At 46.2% G+C, this 17,207-nt stretch overlaps 1 protein-coding gene and 1 long non-coding RNA gene across 2 annotated transcripts in view; both read left to right on the top strand.

Moving 5' to 3' along the window:
- The window catches only part of LOC132251191 (uncharacterized), a 56,680-nt gene extending 49,774 nt beyond the window's left edge, over positions 1 to 6,906 (top strand). Inside the window, exons 2-3 of the long non-coding RNA XR_009463086.1 lie at positions 5,345 to 5,549; positions 6,162 to 6,906. This is a non-coding gene — a long non-coding RNA (uncharacterized LOC132251191). The remainder of the gene's footprint in view (positions 1 to 5,344; positions 5,550 to 6,161) is intronic.
- Positions 1 to 17,207, top strand: part of SNTG2 (syntrophin gamma 2) — a 625,784-nt gene that overhangs the window by 104,784 nt on the left and 503,793 nt on the right. The window lies entirely within an intron of this gene.

Below are 17,207 nucleotides of genomic sequence, written 5' to 3'. Positions count from 1 at the left end.
GGGCCCCTGGGAAGCAGCAGACTTCCAGGGCTAAGGGGTCAGGGTGGCAGATTGGCCCCTCCGTCCCCCTCAGGAGGGAGTCTCCCACAACAAACGCCTTACGTTTTGTCTTGGGGAGAGCAGGGGTGGGAGTTGCAGTTAGGCCCATGTTGCCTGTGGGGGCCGGCAACTCAGCAGGCTCTGCAGGGGCAGCAAGAGGTGCGTACCTGTTGCTCAGTTCTGGCGGGGGAGGGGCCTTGGTGCGGCGGGCCTTAGGGCCCTTGACCACCTTGGTCCATGCCCCTGGCTGGACACAGCAGGAGGTCCCAGAGTCCTCCTCTGGCCTGGAGGGAGACTGTGATCTACCCTCTGCCTCCTGGGAGGGAAGGGCCTGGCAGTAGGAGTCTATCTCCTGCTCGCAGTCCCTGATAGCACGCAGTCTGTGGACTGTGGCCTGGAGCTCCTCCAGCTGGCGTGCCAGAGACCCCAAAAGGGAACAGACCCTGCAAGGGGAGGTTGCCATGCTCCCAGGCCCCAGAGCCTGAAAAAGGGACAGGCAGCCCCCGCAGCCGAGAGCCAGGGGCTCCGTCTGCGTGGAGCCCGGAACCAGGGGCTCCGTCTGGGTGGCCGTCTCTGAGGTGCCAGAGGGGGGGGGCCACGGAGCCCGAGGGGACCCTCGGGGTGCGGCACGTACCCATCCGTGTCATGCCTCTGGTAGGCTGGCTACGGCTGGGACTGTCTACCCTGGGGGGTGCGCAGGCAGGGTCTGGCGCCCTCCCACACGCCCTCCCGCGCGAACTCCGTGCTAACTCACGCGCCGGCAGAGAAGCGCGCCTGTTTGTGCAGCCTGTTCGTGCGGCTCCGGTCGCGTGGCTCCCTGGGGAGCTGGGCGAAGTAGGGGCCTGGGCGGGGCTTGACCCGGCCCGGCTCCACTCAGCTGCCGCCTCCCACACACACACTAAGGGGGTTAGCCCCTTCTCTCCACGGGCCCCGCTTACCCCGGCTGCGCTGGGGGTCAGCGGGGGGCTCCGCGGCTGCTGGAGGGTTTCTGGGGGGCTTCGGGGGAGCGGGGGCGCAGCGAGCTTTCACCCGCGCGTCTCTCGCCACTCCCGCTTCTAACTGGGACTTTGCACTTGTCCTTGTTGAACCTTGTGAGATGCCTTTTTGCCCAATCCTCTAATTTGTCTAGGTCACTGAATCCTAGCCCTACTCTCCAGTGTATCTTCTACTCCCCCCAACTTGGTGGCATTTGCAGACTTGCTGAGGTTGCACCCTATGCCATCTTCCAGGTTATTGATGAAGGCATTGAACAAAACTGGCCCCAGGACAGATCCCTGGGGCACTCCACTTGATACTGGCTACCAACTAGATAGACATCAAGCCATTGATTACTATTCTCTGAGTCAGTTTTCTATCCACCTTACAGTCCATGTATTCAGCCCGTACTTCCTTAGCTTGCCTATGAGAACGTTGTGGGAGAGGGTATCAAAAGTCTTGATAAAATTAAGGTATACCACAGCCACCGGTTTCCCTGTATCCATGGAGCCAGTCATGCTATCATAGAAGGCAATCAGGTTGGTCAGGCATAACCAGTGGCATACCGACAGGGGGGCAGGGGCAGTAGGGGGCCATGGCCCCTGGCTGCTGGCCTGGTGGAGGTTGGGTGGGGGGGGGGCACCACCTTCTGCATTTTGTGTGGCTGACCCACCCATCCAGCTGGTTGCGGGTTTCTTTTGTTGTTCTAGCCAGAAATTCTGGCTGCCACCCCTCCCCCCATAGCTGGTGTGCTGCACTGCTAATTCTCCCACAGAAGTGCTGTCAGGTAGGAGGCAGGGCCCTGCACATCCTGATTTGCCTCAGGACCTGCACCCTTCCAGATCATCCTGGAGGGGCACAAATGCAAGCATTTGCCCCTGGGTGCCAGAGACCCATGTGACGCCACTGGGTTCCTAATTAACATTTTATCCTCCAAGTGCTTAGAAATGGATTCCCTGAGGATCTGCTCCATGTTTTTTCCAGGATTTGAGGTGAGGTTGACTGGTCTGTTGTTCCCTGGATCCTTCTTTTTCCCTTTCTTAAATATGGGCACTATGTCTGCCCTTCTCCAGTCATCCGGGAGCTCTTCTGATTGCCATGATCTTTCAAAGATGATGGCCAATGGCTCTGCATTCACATCAGCCAACTGCTTTATCACCCTTGGGTGCATCCCATCTGGCCCCATAGACTTGTACATGTCCAGTTTTTCTTGGTAGTCCCTAACTAACCTGTTGTTTCACCACTGAGAGCTGCTCATCTCCTCCCCAAACTGCTGCCCAGTGCAGTAGTCTGGGAGCTGCCCTTGACTGTGAAGACTGAGGTGAAAAAGATGTTGAGCACTTCAGTCTTTTCTGCACTCTGTGTCACAAGGTTGCCTTCCCCATTCAGTAAGAGACCCACACTCCCCTTGATTCTCCTCTTGGTACTGACATACTGTAGAAACCCTTCTTGTTACCCTTCACATCCATTGCTTGCTCCATTTGTGGTTTGGCCTTCCTGACTTCATCCATGCATGCCTGAGCAATGCGCTTATATTCTTCCCTATTTATTTGTTCAAGTTTCTACTTCTTATAAGTTTCCTTTTTGTGATTTAGTTTACTGAGGAGTTCCCTGCTAAGCCAAGCTGGGCTTCTGCCATACTTGCTAGTCTTCCTGCACATCAGGATTGTTTGTTCCTGCACTCTCAGTAAGGCTTCTTTGAAGTACAGCCAGCTCTCCTGGACTCCTCTCCCCCTCAGATAGGCTTCCTAGGGGATCCTTGCCAGGAGATCCCTGAGTAAGTCAAAGACTGCTTTTCTGCAGATAAGGGGTGCCACTGCTACTTGTCCCTGGAGAAACAAATGTTCACACTCCTCTGGACATGCCCTTGGATACAAGATACTAGGCTACATAGACCATTGGCCTGATCTATAATGGCACTTCTTATGTTCTTATATAGATTTGTACTGTCAAATTCCCACTGAAGTTATAGCAGTGCTTTACAGTGTGTTGATTGGAACTTTACCTAGGATCACTTTAATGTGTCTGGACTTTGGACTTCATTTTTTAAAGACAAAATAAATGGCCTGATAGTACTTGAATTCTGCTGTGAAACCATCATTTCTCTGTCTCAAAGAAAAAAGTTCTTGCATAACTTATGTGGACTATTTGAAACAAAGTGGTCTAAATATGCATAAGGTATCCTTTGGTTTCAAATGTTTTCCTCACACACATGAGTAATATGTATTCCTAGTAATATCAATTTGCCTATAATAGCTCAGTTGTAAAACACAATACTTTTATAAAACACAGTGCAAAAATCAATTAAAAATAATTTTTGTCTCTAAGAAAATGACTTAAGGTTGAAGAAAGAGAATGATTGATTTTTTTTTCCATTTTTTAGTTCTTATGATATGCACTTATAAGTCAAGGCTTTTAAAATTCTTGGCTGCTTGATAAAAGAATGAAGTCTGCTTATAATATAATACTCTAGATGCATATTGTCAGTCATTATTGTTAGTTGTGCACAAAAATATATGCTATAATAGATGACATATTTTAAATGAACTAAGCAGTACAGCCAGAAAATTGTTACCTACTAATTCTTAACCTTCCAGTGGATAAGATGAGAATAGATTGAAGAAATATGAATATATTTAGGAAAATGGTCCTCTTATGTGCAGTCCCATACAACTGCCTAATCCAAAGCCAATTGGAGTTGAGTTAAAAAAAAAAAAAAAAAAAAAAAGACCTTAGTGAACTTTGGATCAGAGCTTAAGAAAAGTATTAGTAAGTTTATCTCTTGACTGATAGGTGCATGCCTTGATATCAGCCAGAAATGAGCAAGGAAGGACATGCATAGCCAAACACAGGAATCCTTCTGCTCAGCAACTGGATTTTACAGACTGGGTCCACTCCATGTTACAGTCTTAGGATAAAATAAAAATTAGGATGTCCATGGCTATTCACCCTACTTATTAGATTTCCTGATTCAGATGACCTATTCTTTTTATTTGATGGTGAAGCCACTGAGGCTTATTGCTTTGACTGTGTTCTGTGCTTATGTGGATGACAAGTCTTCAAGGTAAGCTCCAGAAGAAAGAAGGTTGTAGTAGTAAAATCAATAAAATTTTAAGGTTATGGCAAGGGATCAGGGGGTGGAAGGGAGGAAGAAGCCCCACAGAGCTTGTTATGTAGTGAAAGACTAACATATGCATGATAGTTTTGTATGATATTAACTATCAAGACCATAAGAAGTGCCATACTGGTACATCAGCACAGTATTCTGTTTCTGACAGTGGCAGGGGTGGATGCTAAAGGGAAAGCATTGAACTAGGTATACCAGAGTGATCTATTACCCATTCATTATCCTTCTGCAACCCCATGCCATTTACAGAAGCCCCCTGCTGCAGCACCCCTGGGGCTCCCCCACCATAAGTTCAGATGGGGACAATAGGGCCAGTAGGTGACCTCCCCCTTTGTTTCACCCACTAGTTTATAAATACCAAATGAAACATTTTCAACTGTTCTGTTCAATATCCATTAATAGATCAATCATCCATGGATTTATCCAGGGTTTTTTTTTTTTACCTGACTATGCTGTTTACCTTGACTATGTCCTGTAAATTCCACAAGTTAACTACACATTGCATTAATAAGTACTTTCTTTTGCTAGTTTTAACCTTGTCTCCCACCAGTTTTAGTGGGTGCCACCTAGTTCTAGCATTGTGGGACTTGGTGAACAACAGTTCCCTGTTGTTTGTCATAACCTTCATGATTTTAGATCTCTGTTTATATTCCTTCTTAGTCAGCTCCTTTCCAAACTGAAGTCTCATCACTTTTTTACCTTATCTTGGTATGGCAGCTGCTCCATAACCCTTAGTATCATTTTGTTTTCCCTTTTCTGTACTTTTTCCAATTCTATTATATCCTTTTGGAGATGTGAAAACCAGAACTGCAAACAGTATTCAAGGCTGGGTGTGCCATTGATGGCAGTAGTAGTCCCTTGATTTGAGGAAGATTTTTACCATAATTCATTGATGGTTCTTGAGAAAAAAATACAAGACAACCATCAGGCTGCCTATGTGCAGATTCATGGCTGGAGATTGTTGGATTCACTAGTCCTGTCTCTCACCACTCACCCATCACCACAGAGCTTTTAGAGGTTGGTACAGGAGAGGATGTTGTTTCTTGTGATAGAAGCCTGAGGTATGTTTAATGTGAAGAAGCTGGTGTGTGGAAAGAGCAACCACATGATCTTGACAAGATGGAGATCTGAACTGAGTGGCAAGGGAGAACCCTAGACAACAAGAGACGTCCATCTTGCTGCAGCCTTCTTCTGTCTTTACAGCTGTTGAGATCCTGACATCTTCTTCCACATGATCTGGCATTGAGGACTTGGAGTTTGGACCATGATTTGTGTGGAATCTCCCAGGCTGCTCACCATGGGTGACCCTGCCAAGACTGTGAGACTCTAGGCAACAGCTCTGAGGATCATTGGGATGCACAAGCCTCTCCAGGAGACCTCCACTACAAGGTCTTTGTCCATGGAGAGGGTGGGTTTACCATGGATTTGCATGATGATATTCTCTCTTTAGTGTCCAATTCCTTGTGTAATTATTCCCCACATTTTATAAGCTTTTTCGTCACTGATGCACATGCTGACATTTCAGACAGTTATCTACAATAACTCTTAAGCTCTCTTTCCTGAGTCATAGCAGTTATTTAAGAACCCCGCCTTGTGTATGTATAATTGAGGTTATTTTTCTCCAGGTGCATTACCTTGCACATGTTTACATTGAAGTTCATCTGCCACTTTTTTGCTCACCAAGTTTGAGATTTTTCTGAAGCTCCTCTGCATCAGTTTGAGACTTGACTACCTAGCATAATTTGGTATCATCTGCAGAGTTGGAGATCTCACTCTTCTCCCCCATTTCCAGGTCATTGATAATAATTTTGAACACAACTGGGCCCAGCAGAGATCCCTGCAGGACCCCGCTTTTGACCTCCTTCCAACCTGGATAATATACATGCCCATGTGCTTGTTGATACCCTTAAGGGACTCAAGCAGATCAGTGAGGTGGGATTTCCCTTTACAAAAAACTGTTGACTCTTTCCCAGCACATCATATTTGTTTATGTGACTGCTGATTTTATTCTTTGTTATAGACTCTGTCAACTTGCCAGGGATGCAAGTGAACCTCACTGGTCTCTAGTTCTCAGTATCACTTCTCAGGATCATCTATTTTGAAGATCGGTAGTATGTTGGCAAGCCTCCAGTCCTCTTGCACAGAAGCTGTTTATAATTGTAGGTTATATACTGTAACTGTAGGTTATATACTATTGCTAGCAGTTCTGTAATTTCACCTTCAGGACTCTCAGGTAAATGCCATCTAAAACTTCTTTTGTTACTTCTATTGCAAAAATTACTCATATTCTAATAAGGAAGAAGTGATGCATAGTGAAAAATAAAATGAGAAATAAAAAATAAAATGAAACAATAAAATGTGTAATGAAAAATCTACTATGCTGTAAAGTAGTATCTTTTATATTCCAGATTCATTCATGGTTTTTCTATCGGTGAGGACCTTCATAAGATTTATGGATTCTTAGATGTGTTTTGTTTAAGGACAAATCATCACAGGAAAATAGGATTTTTTATATATACACTTCTAACTTTCATATAAAGGCAGGCAAAAGGAAAATATATACTAGGGCAAAATTTGACTTGAAGGGCCAGCTTACTTGCCTCAGCACAAGGGAAACTAATCTAATATCAAAAACAGGTTTGTGACAGAGATGATACCCATTTCTTCCTTCTGATTTGATATGCCATATGCTCAGGTGCTAAATGCATATAAAGCTGTGGTATTTGAGAGTAGCCATACTATGATACTGTTCATCATTGTGAGGAAAAGACATACTACTTCTCATCTTGGCTGTGACAGGGCAGCTGGTGTGCCTGTCCCTTTAAAAGAGCAAGCAGCCTGAAAGGCCACTTGCATGAGGTGGGGGGGTGGGGGGGGGGGCTAATTAGGGGCTCACCTGACTGGAACAGGGCTGGGTTTGGGTCATATAAGCCCAGAGCTGGAGTGGGTCAGGCAGTCTAGCCCTGAGAGCTGTGAAGAGCAGAGCAGCAGGGCTCCTGAATTGACAGTGGAACTGGAAGGAAGCAACACTGCAGGCCTGGGAATAAGGGGGAGTTTCCTAGGACAGAGAGAGGCTCACTGATGCAGGAAAGTGACCTTTATTTTATGTTAAACCCAGAGAGGATTTGGATGTCTGCCAGAGGGCTGAGATGTTTTGATTTAAGTTGCACCAGTGGTTTAACCTTGAGCCTCGATGAGGGTACTCCCAAGGCCTACTCAGAGAACAGGTAGGCCAGAGAGGGCTTAAGAGCAGGACCAGAGGGTCCACAAGCCCAGCAGAGGGGCTACAGCCAGGGCCAGGGTATCTGGTGATCTCAATTGGCCCTGAGCAGGGCCAAAGGTCCAGAAGGAACCACTGCCAGAGACCAAGTCCTGGGGCCAACTTGGGCCAGGGAGCCTGTAGGTCTCAACTGGATTGAGAGCAAGGACAAGGCCCAGGAGGGGCCAAAGGTCCAAGGAGGTATGGGGTGTGGTGTTAGGGGAGGATGGAGCCATACAGTGAGCCTTTAAGGCTTACAGGTGCACTGCAAAGGCATGGACAGGCCAAGAGGGCTTATTGAACTTGAAGGTGGAATCAAGACAAGTGGGGTCAGGAGGGACCCCAGGGACACTGCCAGCAACTGATAGCGTCAGGAGGGACCCGATAGAAACTTGCACACAATTAAGGCTTACAGGCAGCCTGGATTATTTTTCTTTTTCTCTGCTCTTTGTGTCAGGTTTTATGTTTATTTCACCTTTCCCAAAAGCACTGGCTTCTGGAGAAGTATTGGCTGCAAGGAGGAGTGGGGATTTTGACTTGGGGGGTGTTATACCATCTTCTGGAACTAAATCCCAGAGGTTCCTGGTGAGGAAGGAGTTGCTCCATCACTCGGGATCGGACCAATAGTCAGATTTATGGTCAGGAAGAGGTTTTCCCCATGGTCTCATTTATATGGTCTGTGGGTGCCTGTACATGCCTATAACTATAGTACTATATTATAATAGTAATATTATAATAGTATTTACAGACTCTCTCCTGCCACGTCTTGATCAATTTATGATGTTATAAGTCAGGAGGTGTCAATTATCATCTACCATTGTAATAACTGGTAATCTACTGTGAGGAAGAGGATCCTCTAGGAATGCAATTTTGTTCTCCCCCCTTTTTTCTTGTAAGGTGTCAAATGTGTCGACCATCAACTGGCAATTACAGCCTTACGTCATTCGAATCAGATTTACAATGTCTTTTATTTATCAATATTTAAACTTACATCTATTATCATTCTGCTGTTAGCAAGACTGTCATTACTTCTTTACATTAATTAAATATGAACATCAACTTAAACAGAGTCCTGCTGGGATTTAGATTCAACTTAACTGAGTTACAGCTTATCAATTACTTTTGAGTCAGTCTTGTCTTCCTTGCCCTGGGTTCTATTTCTTTATTCCTTTATTTCCTCTCAAGTAAGGTCCCTCTTCCGCGGGATTTGCAGTAACTTTTTTCTCTATCGCCTCTTTTGTTCTTTTTTTTTCCTTTTTGGTTAAGAAAGTGTCTGACCAATTATGAGACGCATCATAAAGAACAACAACTGCACAGTCCTGATATCCTTGAATTGGGGGAGAGCCCCTAGGTCCCTGTTTTCTTCTTTTCGAAGATTACCTCTTTTTGCTCCCTGCGTCGGAGCTCCTCCATTTGGTTCGTACTGCCGGTCTCCTTCGGACCCTGGGAGTCTCCTTTCACTGGGGCGTTTTTGTTCCCTGCTCTCACCGGCTCCACCTCTCTCCTCCTGCCTCCATTTCTCATTGGCTCTGCCCCTCTCTTGTAGCTTGTCCGACCATCATGGAGCAGCTGCTCCGGAATCTTTGCTCTCCTCCTGTGCCTCCATCTTTTCCTTTTTCCTACCCTTCTCCTGCTGAGAGTCTTTTGTTTATTACTGCTGTCTCTTCACAGATAGAAAAGGATTTGTATGGGAAGGTTTAGCTAGAGATAACCCTGCCGGAGGCAGATGGTTAGGATAGATGATCTCCTGAGGTCCCTTCCAACCTGACTTTTCTATGATTCTGTGATCCAGTCATCACAAGGCAGGAGCAGACTACACAATTTGTAGCTTGTAGCCATATAGCAGATGACAAAGGAACTTCTAAACATTATCTGTTCATTGTAAGGACATTAGAGTTTGGCTCTTGCAAACCTAAAAGAATCCTAAATCAATGTTGCCTTATCTAATATGGCAATTGTATTTACATTTCCAATTCATTAAAAAAAAAAAATACAACATAAAGGAAGGCAAATTACTAATAGTCTTGATATTTGATAGTGTCCTAGCTGTCTCTCTCGTGCTTAAAGTTAAATAAAATACTGTACTGGGTAGAAAGTTACCTAGTCTATTTTACCTTCCAGTTGACTTCTCTGTCTTCTCCCTCTTGTCTCCCTCCCCTCCTCCCTCCCAATCAATATAGTTTCTGACTACAAGATCAGTTCATGGAATGCTGTCTTCATTTAAGACATAAAATAATTCTTTATTGTAGGAAAACAAAAAGCAAAACAAAAAACTTGTGAACTATTTATTGACATAATGGGATGTTAAAGAAAGTCATATACTGTATTGATCTGATTTATAAGTTGTTCCTGTATATAAGTTCATCCTATATTTTCAGGTGCAATTTTTGGAAAAACCTTTTTCCCTGCATGTAAGTTAAATACTATAGATATAGACTGTGAACTGCTCTTGTCCTTATAAAACAACACAAGTGAATCAAATAATAAAAGACCAAGTATTAAATGCACTAAAAATGCAGTTAAAAAGCTGCGCTAAAACAAATTCTAACTTGGTATTTTTCAAGCATATACACAAATACTGCAAGTATAGAAGTCAAGACAGAAGGAGGCTTGGTTTTATAGATCATCCTTACATATAAGTACAATTTTATGATTGTTTTGGAAGGGAAAAGGGTAGATTTATCAGAAAAATGGTTATTAAAACTAGGTCATTACATCAATAGAAAAAATGGCTATATATATCACTGCTGACCCTGGGGCATTGCAGTTTGTTGACTGATCCAACTTCACGTTTGTGGCTGATGGGTCAGTTACTATTCTGCTTCCATTTTGTTAAATAGAATCATAGAAAAGGCTGGAAGGGACCTCAGGAGGTCATCTAGTCTTAACCCCCTGGTCAAACAGGGTTAGGAGCTTATTGTTGCCCATGTCTCAGGGTTGGTATCATAACAGGTTTTAAAGGATCTGTGTCTAGCTCTGTTGACTTGAGTGGCTGTAGTTTTTGGATTGCATTGTAAGTGTAGGAATCCCACTCCAGATCCTTAAGGTGTACATCCTAGTTAGTGGGATCAGGACAGATGTAGTTGTAACACAGAGCTTGGATGTAGATGGTGAATCTGGTGGTGTGTTTAGCATAGGACTTACTGACATGAATGTAGTGTGGCTGAGGAGTCCTTTCCTTCCTGTGCCCTTAGCAGAGCTGTGAGCTTCTGTAAAGGTGCCCTTTTAAAAGCTCTTTTTTTCACCTGAATTTGTGACTAAACAACTGCTGTGTTGGATACATCCATTTTACAGTTCTCTGTAGGATTCATATATTAATTGGATACAGTGCTGTTCTTCAAAGAGTACTAGTAAAAAGGAAAGAGGTATTTGTTTCTATGCTAAGATAGATGAAAACATTGCCATTGATGCTATGATACTCTTTGGGAGTGTAATACTTCTATGGATTCTTCTGTGTTATACTTCTGTGTTTAAATAGAATAGTTATCCAGGTGCATGTGGGTATATATTTGTACATTTCTAGTCCATCTATTTCTTGAAAAGTGGATTATTAGTAGAGTTTCTATGTATTTTTAAAAGGTTATTCCATAATGAAGACTCCAGTTTTGGGGGTTCATTATTAGTTAAATTATATATCAAATATCACAGGGTGTGTGTAGACTAAACAATATTTCCAGTTTATGTCGGCGCAACTGCATTTGTGTTTGCATGACCCGGGATTCCCCAACAATCTAAAGTCCATTTAGCACTTTAAACTAACACTACTCGGAGATATGTTAATTTGCCGTGCTCTCCAGTTACGCTGCTCCAACTGTGGATTTGTTCATGCAAACAGCCAGTGACTCCAAAGACTTCTAATTAATCCCCTTCACCATGAGGGGTGCTGTGTTCTGGCCTTCAGCCAGTAGGTGCCTCTGTGTGTTCTTTTTTTACTCTCCTTCACTCCTCATTCCTTTCTCCTCCCTCACATCACGCAGTTCAGGTCAGGACGGGTCTGCTCAGACCAATTATTATTTTAAAATGGAGGAGGCAAATAATCTCTTTATATATCTCTTCATGGGAATAGAGGGATTTAGGGAGGAGCTTGAACCAGGAGCTGGGCATTTCTCCCCTGCCCCCCCATGGGGAAAGAGGCAGGGAAGGCACATAATCACCTGCCTTATGCTCAGTATCTACTTTCTTATTGTAAGGAATCAAACTGTAATTATAGGTCTATATAACGTCTATATCTTTACATTGGCTATATATATATGGTGGAGCCCCAGGATGTGTGTGATGTATGCAGGATGATAAGGCAGATTACCTTTTTTGAAATGCTGTGATAAGGATTTAACCGTTACAATCATTATTGACAATTAATAAACCATCATTAATATTAATATTACTACAGGCTCTTATTAGTATATTACTATTGGAATAAATAATATTATTGACTTCTGTTATTAGTATTACCTGTTACTATATTATAAGTTTATCTAAGTCAGGATGAAAGTCAACTATAATTATTATGCATAATTCAGTAGTTGAGAGAATCCTGAGGGAAGTGTTGCCATCCTGTTCATTTTCTCCGTCTTCCTTTCTGTTTCATCCCCTTCTCACACCAACAGGAATTGATCAGCCTGCAGCTAGCAGTGGAAGGGGATCTAAAAACCAGAGGGAGGGAGGATAGAAAGAACACTGGATTTTGTATTGGTGCTGCTTGTGCACCTCACATACCTTCCTTCACACCCATAAAATTCCACCAGCCCCATTTACAATAAATTGAAACTAAACAATACATCCCCCCCCCCCCCACCAGAGATGACCCTATCAGGGTGAGGGACAGTGGCGTACTGATGGTGGTGGGGGCACGGCCACCCCAGCATGGATGCAAAGGGGAAGCCATTGGCAGGTGTGAAGGGGACACCACTGCTCTACACTGCTCCCCCTCCCCCCCCCCATCAAAACCACTGCAGAAGGCAACTTGGCTAGAGCACGCATGAGAGTGATGGTGGTGACACTCTGGCCTTGTCCCCCGAACACTGGAGACTCAATGTATGCCACTGGTGCAGGGTCTTGGGCAAATTAGACCCCTCCCCACCTGTGCAGAGCCCCATCCCGTGTGCTGCAGTGGTGAAGGAGGGGGAGTTGGCGAGTGTCTGAATGTGAGGCCAGCGCTAAGGAGTTGCCCTGTCTGCCTTGCCCATCTCTGTGGGGCCCCCATAGCACTGTCCCTGGGGTAGTCGCTTGTACTCATACCTCCCTACAGATGACCTTGTTACCCTCAGGACAGACAAGTGTCAGTTGTCACTTACCAAAATTGGTATGCAGCACATCACCATGTCCTCTTTTGAATCGCATGTCACAGAGGTGCGGGCATCAAATAGCACTCAAAGCTTCACTGAACCCCACTTGATCAGCCTGTAGTCTTCTCAAACCTTGGATTCGCATTGCTGTGCTACCCAGGGGCAAGTCTCATGACTCGGGTGAGTCCTTCTTCCTTATGTCCAGCCTGAAATGGTCTTGCAGTAGTTTATAACTGTTTGACCTCATTATCCCTTGGGGCGCTCTGGTGAACAAACATTCCCCCAGATACTGATGGTCACCCCTGGTAAACTTATAGGTGGCTATCAGATCACCCCTGAGCCTGTTCTTTTCCAGGCTAAAGAGCCTCATAGATCTTAGCCTGTTATTGTAAGGTCTGTTTTCCTGACCTCTGATCATGCGTGTGGCTCTTGTCTGGACTCTCTTAAGCTCTCCACATCCTTTCTGAATTGTGGGGCCCAAAACTGAATGCAGTACTCCAGCTGCGGCCTCACCAAGGCCGAGTACAAGGGGAGAATGACATCCCGGGATTTGCTTGAGAAGCATCTATGGATGCAAGCCAGTGTTCTGGTCACTCTACTAGCTGCAGCCTCGCATTGCAGGCTCATGTTCATTTTCTGCTAAATGATGACCCCCCAAGTCTCTTTCCTCCATAGTACTAGCCAGCATAGCACTGCCAAGCCTATAAGGATGCTGCAGGTTTTTCCTCCCAAGGTGGAGAACCTTGCATTTTTCAGTGTTAAACGCCATCAGGTTCTCGTCCGCCCATTTGCTGAGCCTATCCAGGTCAGCTTGGATCGCCGTCCTGTCTTCAGGTATGGATGCTTTGCCCCAAAGTTTGGTGTTATTGGCAAACTTGGCCAGTCCGCTTCTGACTCCAATGTCCACATCATTAGTGAAGATGTTGACTAATATGGCTCCAAAGACAGAGCCTTGGGGGACCCCACTGGTCACAGGGCACTATGATGAATAACTTCCATCAATTACCACCCTCTGGGTCCAACCACGGAGCCAATTTTCCAGCCAGCAGATCGTGGTGGACCCAAGGCCACAATTGTCCAGTTTCGCCAAGAGGTGATCATGGTACACCAGATCAAAGACTTTTTTGAAGTCAAGATATATGACATCAATCTCTTCTCCCTTTTCAAGGTGATAGGTTGAGCAGGTCGCCATTCTGGGTGGCCATAGGTCATGGTGGCCGATAAAGAAAAAAACAATAGTTGCCTTCCCCCCAAGAGGAGCAAAGTATAAACCCCCACCCCCACCATGCAGTGCACAAAATGCACAGAAACAGACCCCATAACAGTAGGGCACCACTCATACTGCCCAAATCTTACAAGTACTCGCTTCAGAAACAGTCCATGGCTGCCACTGCCCTTGTTATCTGAAAAAAATTAAGGCAAATCATTAGTTTACATTATGATACATTACATTATGAGCTATCGAACCTGTCATTCACCACCACCACCAAAAGAACATGGCAACCCACCTACAGCAACACATGCATTTCTCCCCCTCTCCCCGGGCCCCCAAACCCAACCAGCATGAACCCAGGCATTGCCTGGCAGTGATAAGAGGCACATTACAAGAGACTTACCAGGTCCAGCATGTTCTTGGGTCTCAGTAACAGTAGATGATGTATTGCCTGCATAGGTTTCTTCCTGACCCTCCATCTCCTCCATTTCATCATCTGTGCTGGTCTGTGGAAAGGAGGGGCTAAGTGGCACTATGTGTATGGTGACTGATGGTTCTTCCTGCCACTCAGGGAGCAAGAAGTACAGCTGGGACATGTTCATGATCAAGATCATGGGTCAAGATACAAGGCACTCGTGGGGAGAGGGATTTAACGTTGGAGGTCGACTACAGACCCCCCAACCAAGGGGAGGAGCTAGACGGGGAATTCTTGGGCCAGCTTGCAGAGGCACTTAAGGCAAGGGATGTAGTTGTCATGGGTGATCTAAATTACCTGGACATCTGCTGGGAGGAGCAGTCAGCCAGGTCGGGCCGTTCTAGGAGGTTCCTGGCTGAGATATAGGACCTCCACTTAACCCAGGAGGTGCACAGTCCCACCAGAGGAAATGCCCTGTTGGAACTGGTCCTGGTCACAGGCAATGATCTGGTAAGGGGGCTTCAGGTCCTGGACCACCTGGGTGACAGTGATCATCGCTTGCTGGAATTCATCTTCCAGCGCAGGGTGTCAAGGGGCTGCAGCAAGGTGGTAGCCCTAAACTTCAAGAGGGCCAGCTTCAATGAGTTGAGGAGATTGGTGGGAGAAGCGCTGGGGTTCTCAAGGGCAGGGGAACTCAGTGCCCAAGATGAGTGGTCGTTCTTTAAGGAGACGATACTCAGGGCCCAAGAGGTGACAATCCCAACAAGAAGCAAGGGGGGCAAGAGTGCCCAAAAGCCTCCCTGGCTCACCAAGGAAGTCCGGGAATGCCTGATTGCCAAAAAGGTGGTGTACACCCAGTGGAAGGGGGGGACTGTCTCCAAAGAAGAGTATACCTCCACTGCTTGGGACTGTAGGGGGGCTGTGAGGAAAGCTAAGGCGGACATAGAGCTAGGACTAGCGTCCAAGATCAAAGATAATAAAAAGTCCTTTTTCAAATATATAGGGAGGATGAAGAAGGCACCGGGAAATGTGGGGCCCCTGCAAGATGTGCTGAGCAATCTGGTGGTTGCGCCAGAAGAGAAGGCAGACATCTTTAACAAATTCTTCACCTCCGTTTTCTTGCGCAGGGACTGGGACTCCCCCACCGTGATTCAAGATGGACTCAAGAGGAACGTCCCAAGAACTAAGGTTGAGGAGGACCGGGTTAGAGTGCTTCTGGAGGGGCTGGATGTGTTCAAGTTAGCAGGTCCGGATGCTCTCCACCCCAGGGTGTTGAGGGAGCTAGCAGGGGTTATTGCTGGGCCCTTGGCACAGCTTTACGAGCACTTGTGGTGCTCGGGCCAGGTGCCAGATGATTGGAAGATAGCCAATGTGGTCCCCATCTTTAAGAAAGGGAGGAGGGAGGACCTGGGCAACTATAGGCCCGTCAGTCTTACCTCAATCCTGGGGAAACTTTGAGAAGAACATCAAGGAGCACATCTGTGATGGGCCAGCATCAGGGGTGATGCTGAGGGGCAACCAACACGGTTTCCTTAGAGGCAGGTCATGTCAGACCAACCTGATTGCCTTTTACGATCAGGTCACAAAAGCATTGGATGCAGGTGTCACCGTGGATGTAGTTTTTCTGGACTTCATCAAGGCCTTTGACTCTGTCTCTCACCCCATGCTTGTTAAAAAACTAGGCAACTGAGGCATGAATGCCTACACAGTCAGATGGATTGCTAATTGGCTGAAGGGTCGTACTCAGAGGGTGGTGGTGGATGGGTCATATTCAACCTGGGAGGAAGTGGGCAGTGGAGTCCCCCAGGTCTCAGTCCTTGGGCCCGTGCTGTTCAATTTCTTTATCAGTAATTTGGACGATGGGGTGAAGAGCAACCTGTTCAAATTTGCTGATGATACCAAAATCTGGGGTGAGGTGGGCAGGCTAGTAGGGAGGGGAAGACTGCAGAAAGACCTGGATAGGTTGCAAGGGTGGACTGACAAAAACAGGATGCGTTTCAATACGGACAAGTGCAGGGTGCTGCACTTGGGCAGTAGTAACTGGCAACACACTTGTAAGATGGGAAACTCCCTTCCTGAGAGCACGGAGGCAGAAAGGGATCTTGGAGTCATCATTGACTCCAAAATGAACATGGGCCAACAATGCGAGGTCACGGTTGGCAGGGCTAACCGGACCCTATCATGCATCCACAGGTAGGGCCAAGGAGGTGATCCTCCCCCTCTACGTGACACTGGTCAGGCTGCAGCTGGAATACTGTGTTCAGTTCTGGGTGCCCCACTTCAAGAGGGATGTGGACAACATGGAGAGGGTCCAGAGGAGGGCCACCCACATGATCCAGGGACAGCAGGGCAGACCCTACAATGAGAGGCTATGGGACCTGAACCTGTTCAGCCTTCACAAGAGAAGGCTGAGGGGGGACCTTGTGACCATCTTTAAACTCACTAGGGGGGACCAGAAGGGAGACCTTGTTTCCCCCAGCACCCCCCGGGATAACAAGAAATAATGGCCACAAGTTGTTGGAGAGTAGGTTCAGATTAGACATCCATAGGAACTACTTCACAGTTAGGGCGGCTAGGATCTGGAACCAACTTCCAAGGAAAGTGGTGCTGGCTCCTACTCTGGGGGTTTGTAGGAAACGGCTCGATGCCTACACGGCTGGGGTCACTTGAGCCCAGTTTCTCTCCTGCCCAGGCAGGGGGTCAGACTGGAAGATGTACAAGGTCCCTTCCGACCCTACTTCTATGATTCTTCTATGATTCTATGTTTTCACCCTCAGGAGGGGCTGCACCCGCTGCCACTGCCTTCTCCTTCCCAACCCCAGTGCTGAAAGTCTCCATACCTGGGATGTTTTCTGAATTCTTAGAGAGAATGATGGACAGCTTATCATAGAAGG

Source organism: Alligator mississippiensis, chromosome 1 (genome assembly GCF_030867095.1).
Source record: "Alligator mississippiensis isolate rAllMis1 chromosome 1, rAllMis1, whole genome shotgun sequence".
In the NCBI taxonomy this organism is placed as follows: Eukaryota; Metazoa; Chordata; order Crocodylia; family Alligatoridae; genus Alligator; species Alligator mississippiensis.
This window is presented reverse-complemented; position numbering and strand designations above follow the sequence as displayed.